This window comes from Canis lupus, unplaced genomic scaffold (genome assembly GCF_011100685.1).
Source record: "Canis lupus familiaris isolate Mischka breed German Shepherd unplaced genomic scaffold, alternate assembly UU_Cfam_GSD_1.0 chrUn_S1545H1733, whole genome shotgun sequence".
Taxonomy (NCBI): domain Eukaryota; kingdom Metazoa; phylum Chordata; class Mammalia; order Carnivora; family Canidae; genus Canis; species Canis lupus.
The window spans coordinates 140,450-148,109 of NW_023330384.1; the positions used below are offsets into that span (position 1 = coordinate 140,450).

Below are 7,660 nucleotides of genomic sequence, written 5' to 3' on the forward strand. Positions count from 1 at the left end.
TTGGAACTTGAATTTGGATGTAGATAACGCAGATGGTTTTGAAGCTATATATCATTAGGAACTCTTTGGAAACCACAAAACCTTTTTAATGGGCCACTCTATCAATTTTCTGCTCTTCTAAGGAGTTTTTCCTATTCATGACTCCTTTTGATCTTTGGCTAACACTGAGGCAAATGTAGTGACGATTTAGTTTTCTTCTTCCTCTGAAAGCTTGTACACGTTTTCTGCCTCGGGTTGTGTCCGCTTGGATGCCTGGAGAATGTTGACAAAGGAAAGGTTAGGCTAGCCTGTTGATGCTACATATTTGGGCTTTAAAAATCAAAAAGGTTCCTTGGCTTCCGCGGAGAAGCATTCTGCTTGATGGCCCAGATTACTGATCCAGTAAAAACGACATGTTCCAGCCATCCTTCACACACACCTTAAGTGAAATTAATGAGATCACTCTATGGTTACGCTTTGTGTTTTATTTTCACTTTCTAGGTCTGTATGAGCTGTTGGCTGTTGTGCAGGCTGGCTGGGGCCACGTGTGGACAGCCAGGAAGACCTGACCTTCCTCTGGGATATGTTTGGTGAGAAAAGCCTGCATTCACCGGTAAAGGTAAAACCATGCTGATGTCAGATTCTCTTGGTGGGAAAACATATGGAAAAATATTTTGTCATCTCATGCTTTGTTCTGTCCTCCCCTACTCTCTATGCAGAAGTTACTCGTCGAGCACCATTTTCCTTTAGGTTAGTGATTTCTGAATTGTATTCATGAAACATTTCCTTAATGTGTGACCAAAAAGCTATTCCCTTTTTCATTTTCACTTTGATTTCGCTACTCTAGATTTTTGTTTATTATGTGTGAATCTGGATCTCAAAAGAAATTCTCTCAACATTTCTTCTTTGTCATATTTGCTCTAGATTATTTTTTTCATATTTGCCGTTTACTCAATTTAAGAAGTTTCCGTTTATTCTGTGTAAAATGACTTTTTAAATGACTAGCCATTGGACTTTGTCAAGTGCTTTTTATTTATTTATTGTAATGATCATATGATTTGTTTCCTGTGAGTCTCAACATAGGAAAGTTTATTGGTTTTTGACATTTTTTTTTTTTTACTGATTTTTGACTGTTCAACTGGCTATCATTGGACTATTATTTGAGATAACCTAATTTGTTCATGATTTGTTCTCCTTTACATATAATCTGCTGGAGTTAGTTGACTCCTAGTTTATTTAGAACTTTAATGTCTCCTTTTATGAGACTTCAGCCCATAATTTTGCTTTCTTATCTCTCTCATCAGATCTTCACAATATCCTGGGTAGCCTTAGGTTGTGAGGTGGAAGTCTCTACTCTCTGTGGGTAAGTTTATGAAAGACTGAAGTTCGTTTGTCCTTTAGCAGAACTGACTTGTTGGGTTCCTTGGGCCTGGATGTTTTCTTTTTGATAAGGATATTGGTAACTATTTTAAAGATGACAAGAACGTTTAGGCTTTCTATTTCTTCTTGATTAGTTTTAATGATTCATATTTTTCTAAGATTTGGTCCATTTCAACTACATTGTCAAATTTCTGAAAAGGTTGCTTATAATATTTCACATGTGCAGTTTCTATGCTAATTGTTTTTCTTCTTGGTCCTGATATTGGTACTTATTGCCCTTTCTTCTCTTTCCTCAATATTGCCAGAGTTTTGGCATTAGTCTTTTTAGATATAAACCTTTGGCCTTATTAATTTTCCTCATTGTATATTAGTTTTTATTTCATTGACTTTTTTAAAAAAATTCTTTTTCTAGTTATGAACGTTTGTTCATAAATTTTCAACCTTCTTCTTTTCCTAATGTTAGCATTTAAGGCCATTTCTCCCAAGGTACTGGTTTTCTTAACTTAGAATCATTTTGTAGTTGCTTACTTAGACTTTTCTTGAATTTACAAATAAGGATTTTTTTAATCTATCTTGTTCCTGATTTCTACCTTAATTGCTTTGAGGTCAGAAAACCTAATTTGCATTATTTCAGTCCTTTGAAATGTGTTTACACTTTACGGCCAGCTACATATTCAATATCTGTAATGTATCCTGTCTGTGTCTAAAAAGAAGGTATATTCTGCAGTCATTAAGTATAGTTTTCTGTATGTGTCTGTAGATCAAGTTTGTAAACCTATTCAAATATTCTGTGTTTTCACTGATTTTTGTTCGTTTATTCTCTGTTACCAAGAGAAGTATGGTAAAAAAGTTTCCCATTATGACCATGGTTTTCTTCTTGCAGTTCTGTTCAGTTTTTTTTTGTGTTTTTTTTTTTTAATTTAATTCATTTATCGGACACTGAAGAAGCAGGAGGAGTGACAGGCAGAGAGAGAGAGAGAGGGAGAAGCAGGCTCCCCCCTGGAGCAAGGACCCTGATGTGGGCCTTGATTCCAGGACCCTGGAATCTTGTCGGGAGTTGAAGGCAGGTGCTTAACCGGCTGAGCCACCCAGGCTCCCTCTGTTCATTTTTTGTTGTATATATTTAAATTTGTTATTAAATATAAATTTGTTATTTTGCTGGTGAATTACTACACTTTATACTTTTTAATAGAGTTTATTTTAAAGTAGATATGTTTTTGTTGCCATTTGCAGGATATCTTTTCCTATCCTTTTATTGTCAACTCTTCCATATTCCTGCTTTATTACAGCTTTTGTGAATTACAGTTGGAGCTTTCTGAGGTAACAAGTCAGAAGTCTTTACTTTCAGCTAGAATATCTTCACTACAGTTCATTATGACGTATGATCTTTATAATTTAAAATCTGACGTATTTTGTGTTTTCTTGTCCTGATTTTTCTTTGTTTCTTTTGGATTGGTTAGGGTTTTCCCTGCATACAGTTGAGAAGTTAAAACATTCTCTTTCTGTTATTTGAGTGGCTACCTTAGAAATTATGACATGAATCCTTTATTATAAAATCCTATCTTAATCTGTCTATTGTCATCTGGAAAAGATCCAGAAATCTTAGCGCACTTTTGCCCCATATACTTTCCTGCCAACTTCAGTGCTATTGTGTCCTGTATTTTAATTCTCTCTAGAAAACAAACAGAAAAACAAAAACCCCTCACAACCTTGAAGACATCCTTATTTTGCTTTACATCAACGTCATTATTCATTTAGTATAACCACCATTTTGTTTGTTCTAGTCCCAATCTTACAGCTCAGCCTTGTCATCCAGGCTGATTTTTCACCTGTTTAATGTAAAAAAGCTCTAGAATCTCCTGTATTGAGGGTTTGTGGCTATCAAACTATGTCTTTCAGTGAATCAGTACATGTTTTTATTTCCTTCCATTTTTTTTTTCGTTTTATTAAATTATAATCGATATATGACACACTAGTTTCAGGCGTGCAACATAAAATTTGGCATTTGTATATCTTGCACAATGAACACCATAGTAAGTCTAGTTAACATCTCTCTGCATGCACAGTCACACCATTTGTTTTCTTGTGCTAAGAACTTTTCAGACGTATTTTCTGAAAACAACTTTCAAATTTGCAATACGTTATTATTGACTATAGTCACCATGCTGTGCGTGAATTCATTTTGTAAGAGGATGATGGGACTCTTGATCCCCTTTATCCGTTTTTACCCACACAGCCTCACCCCCTTCCCTTTTGGCAACCACCCATGTATTCTCTGTATTTCTGACTTTATTTGTTGTTTAGTTTCAGGTATAAGTTAAATCATACCATATCTGTCTTTCTCTTTCTGACTTTTTTCACTTAGCATAATACCCTTCAGATTCATGCCAGTTGCAAATGGCTAATTTATTTTATGGCTGAATAGTATTCCTTTTTTTTTTTTTTTTTTTTTTGCTGAATAGTATTCGTGTGTGTGTGTGTGTGTGTGTGTAAATCTTTTCCCATTCATCCTCAAAGGAAGGACACTTTGGTTATTTCCGTATCTTGGCTATTGTAAATAATGCTGCAGTGAACATAGAGGTACATGTATCCTTTTGAATCTTCAGATAAATACCCAAAAGTGGAATTGCAGGATCATGTGGGGGTTGTATTTTTAAGTTTTTGACTGTTCTCCAGATTATTTTCTGTGGTGGCCGCACCAATTTACAACCTCACCAACGGTGCACTAGGGTCCCCCTTTGCCCACAGCCTCATCAGTACTTATTTTTTCTTGTCTTTCTGATATTGGCCTTTCTCAGAGGTGTGAAGCGATATCTCACTGTGATTTTGATTTGCATTACTCTGATGATTTGTGATGTTGAGCATCTTCCCGTGTGCCTGTTGGTGATCTGTATGTCGTCTTTGGGATAACGTCTATTCAGATCCTCTGTCCATTTTTAAATATTGAATTGTTTGTTTCTTGTTGATATTGAGCTATATGAATTTCTGTATATATTTTGGCTGTTAACCCCTTATTGGATAGAATTGGCAGTTCTTCCTTCTATTCGGTAGATTGCCTTTTTTGTTGTTGATGATTTCCTTTGCTGTGCAGAAGCTTTTTAGTTTTATGTTATCTCAATTTTTTTTTGTTTTGTTTTGTTTTGTTTTGTTTTGTTTTTTGATGCCACTGCCTTTGGAATCATAAGATCCAAAAAGGAAAAAAAAAAAAATCTCCAAGAGCGATGTCAGAGAGCTTACGACCCATGTTTTCTTCTAGGAGTTTAATGATTTCAGGATTTTCATTCCAGTCTTTAATCCATTTTGAGTTAATTTCTTTGTATGGTGTGAGATGATGGCCCCAGTTTCAGTCTTTTATATGTAGGTGTCTAGGTTTCCCAGCACCATTTATTGAAGAGATTGTCTTTCTCCATTGTATATTCTTGCCTCTTTTCTTGTAAAGTAATTGGCCTTATATGCCTAGGTTTATTTCGGGGCTCTCTTTTCTGTCCCACGAATCTGTGTGTGTGTTTTTATGCCAATACCATACATTTTGATTACTTTAGTTGTTAGATACTACAGCTTGAATTCAAGGAGTGTAATGTCTCAGACTTGTCCTTTCTCAAGATTTGCTTTGGCTGCTTGGGATCTTTTGTGGTTCTATACAAATCTTACGATTGTTGTATTTCTGTGAAAAATGCCACTAGAATTTCAATAGAGATTGCCTTGACTCTGTAGATTGCTCTGGTCAGTATGGACATTTTTGCAATATTCTTCATGAGCATGGAATATCTTTCCACTTATTAGTGTCATTGTCTCTCCTCAGTGTCCTATAGTTTTCAGAGTATAGATCATTCACCTCCTTGGTTAAATTTATTCTTGGGTATTTTTTCATGCAATTTTAAATGGGATTTGTTTTCTTAGTCTCTCTTCCTGATAGTTTGTTGTTGGTGTACACAAGTGTGACAGAATTGTGTATATCAGTTTTGTACCTGCAACTTTACTGAATTTATTTAGAAATAAGGTTAGAACTAATGTTCTAACAGTCTTTTTTTTTCCACAGAGTCGTTAGGGTTTTCTGTGTATAAAATTGTATCATCTACAAATAGTGATGGTTTTACTTCTTCCTTTACAATTTGGTTCCAATTTCTTTCTTTTTCCTTCCTAGCTGCTGTGGCCAAGACTTCCAATACTGTGTTAGCATCCTCGCCTTGTTCCTGATGTTAAGCAGGAAGCTTTTCCCTGTTGAGCATGATGCTAGCTGTGCACTGGTCATACGTGGCCTTACATTTTGAGGTACATTTGGTCTATACCCACTTTGTTGAGTTTTTCTGGGGTTTAATCCTGGTCTTTCATTGGGAACATGTTTATCTGTTTCCTCATGTTGCCTGACTTTGTATGTATGTATGTCTTTGTGTTAGGTGAAACAGCTATCTCTTCTAGTCCTGAAGGTGTGGCTGTGTGTGGGTGAACATTTTTGTTTTATAGTAGCCTTGCTTCAGTGTTTGGTTGTCTCTCATACTGTTTCCCCAATTATTCTAGACCTGTGGGGCTCACAAACACAATCCACCCTGGCCCCAGAGTCTCATATTCAGTAGGCATCCCCTGTGTGGGTTGCATGTACCTGCTGGCTTGGAGGCCTCTGGCAGTGGGAGTGTAACTAGAGGTCAGGGCACTGGCCTCCTGCTTCTGGCAGGGCCGTGGCAGCAGTATGGAGGGGGAAGGAGGTACTAGAAGGTTATGGGAATGCAAAAATAGCTCCTGCCAGCATTGGCAGTAGCAAGGTAGAGAAAGCGTAAATATGGCACCCTCCGGTATCTTTTGTCTTTGGAGGGAATCTGAGTGGGCTTTTGCCCTTCTGGTAGATGCTTTAAGATTAGCAAATGGAACCCCTTCACATCTGGTCTAGGCTCCTTTCAAACTGGTGCTTTTGTACTGGGTCCTGAGGCAAATGAGTCTGATTGTGAGCCCTGTAAAAGCAGAGCCTGCACTCAGTACAGCCCTAGGAGTCTCCTGGACGGAAGCTCCACTGGTTTCCAAAGCCAGGTGCTTTGGGGGCTGTCTGTCTGGTGCATCTCCCATGGGTCATGGTGCCTGATGAGTAGTACAGATTCCCTCCTCAGGGAGGGGTTCTGTATTTGTGCAACCCCTCCTCCATAGGTCGTTGCATGGGGGGAGGTGAGGTTTTCGGCAAAAATACAACTACATCTGTCTCTCCTCCCTGTCTGTTTAATTCTTCGTTGTGGAGTAGCTGTCCTGCTCAGAGATAATTGTTTTATATGTAGCTGTAGATATATTGTGTCTGTTGAGGGAAAGGATTTCAGAAGTTTTTATGTGACTATCTTGAATGATCTCCCTGTTTGCCTGTGTTCTTTTTTTTTTTTTTTTTTTAGATTTTATTTATTTAGTCGTGAGAGAGGCAGACACACAGGCAGAGGGAGAAGCAGGCTCCAAGCAGGGAGCCCAACAAGGGACTTGATCCCAGGACCTCGACCCAGGCCACCTGCGTCTTCTTGAATGGCATTTTTAGTAAGCAAAGAATGCTAGGTAGGCTCTTGTTACCTATCTGTGTATCTATCTATCTATCTATCTATCTATCTATCTATCTATCTATCTATCATCTATCTATTTATATTTCAGTATAGTGAAAGATGATGAAATGATTATTCCTGAAATTTCTAGTTAGAGGTCAGCTGTCAGGATCTCTGATTTGAAGTAATCTTTCAAAGCATGTTTTTTTTCCTCTGGCTCTTTTAAAGACTTCAATACATACATAACTTTTTTTCTTTTAAATAAGTTCTGTTTACTTCTTTTAAAAATGTTCGGCCCAAGTGTGGCAGGATACAAAATCAATGCCCAGAATTCAGTGGCATTTCTGTACACTAACAATGAGACTGAAGAAAGAGAAATTACGGAGTCAATCCCTTTTACAATTGCACCCAAAAGCATAAGATGCCTAGGAATAAACCTAACCAAATAGGTAAAGGATGTATACCCTAAAAACTACAGAACACTTCTGAAAGAAAGTGAGGAAGACACAAAGTGATGGAAAAATACTCCATGCTCAAGGATTGGAAGAATTAATATTGTGAAAATGTCAGTGATCACCCAAGGCAATTTACACGTTTATTTTTATTTATTTTTTAATTTTTATTTACTTATGATAGTCACAGAGAGAGAGAGAGAGAGGCAAAGACACAGGCAGAGGGAGAAGCAGGCTCCATGCACCGGGAGCCCGATCCCGGGTCTCCAGGATCACGCCCTGGGCCAAGGCAGGTGCTAAACCGCTGCGCCACCCAGGGATCCCAATTTACACGTTTAATAC

At 37.6% G+C, this 7,660-nt stretch overlaps 1 protein-coding gene across 2 annotated transcripts in view; it reads left to right on the top strand.

Annotated features, from left to right (window-relative positions):
- The window catches only part of LOC487079 (homeobox protein Mohawk), a 101,961-nt gene extending 100,625 nt beyond the window's left edge, over nucleotides 1-1,336 (top strand). Inside the window, exons 6-8 of one of the 2 annotated variants that reach the window (XR_005386810.1) lie at nucleotides 481-598; nucleotides 699-729; nucleotides 1,284-1,336. The gene's annotated coding sequence lies outside the window, so the exon portion shown is untranslated. The remainder of the gene's footprint in view (nucleotides 1-480; nucleotides 599-698; nucleotides 730-1,283) is intronic. The other variant, XR_005386811.1, reaches the window with a different exon arrangement.
- Nucleotides 1,337-7,660: the final 6,324 nt, after the last annotated feature.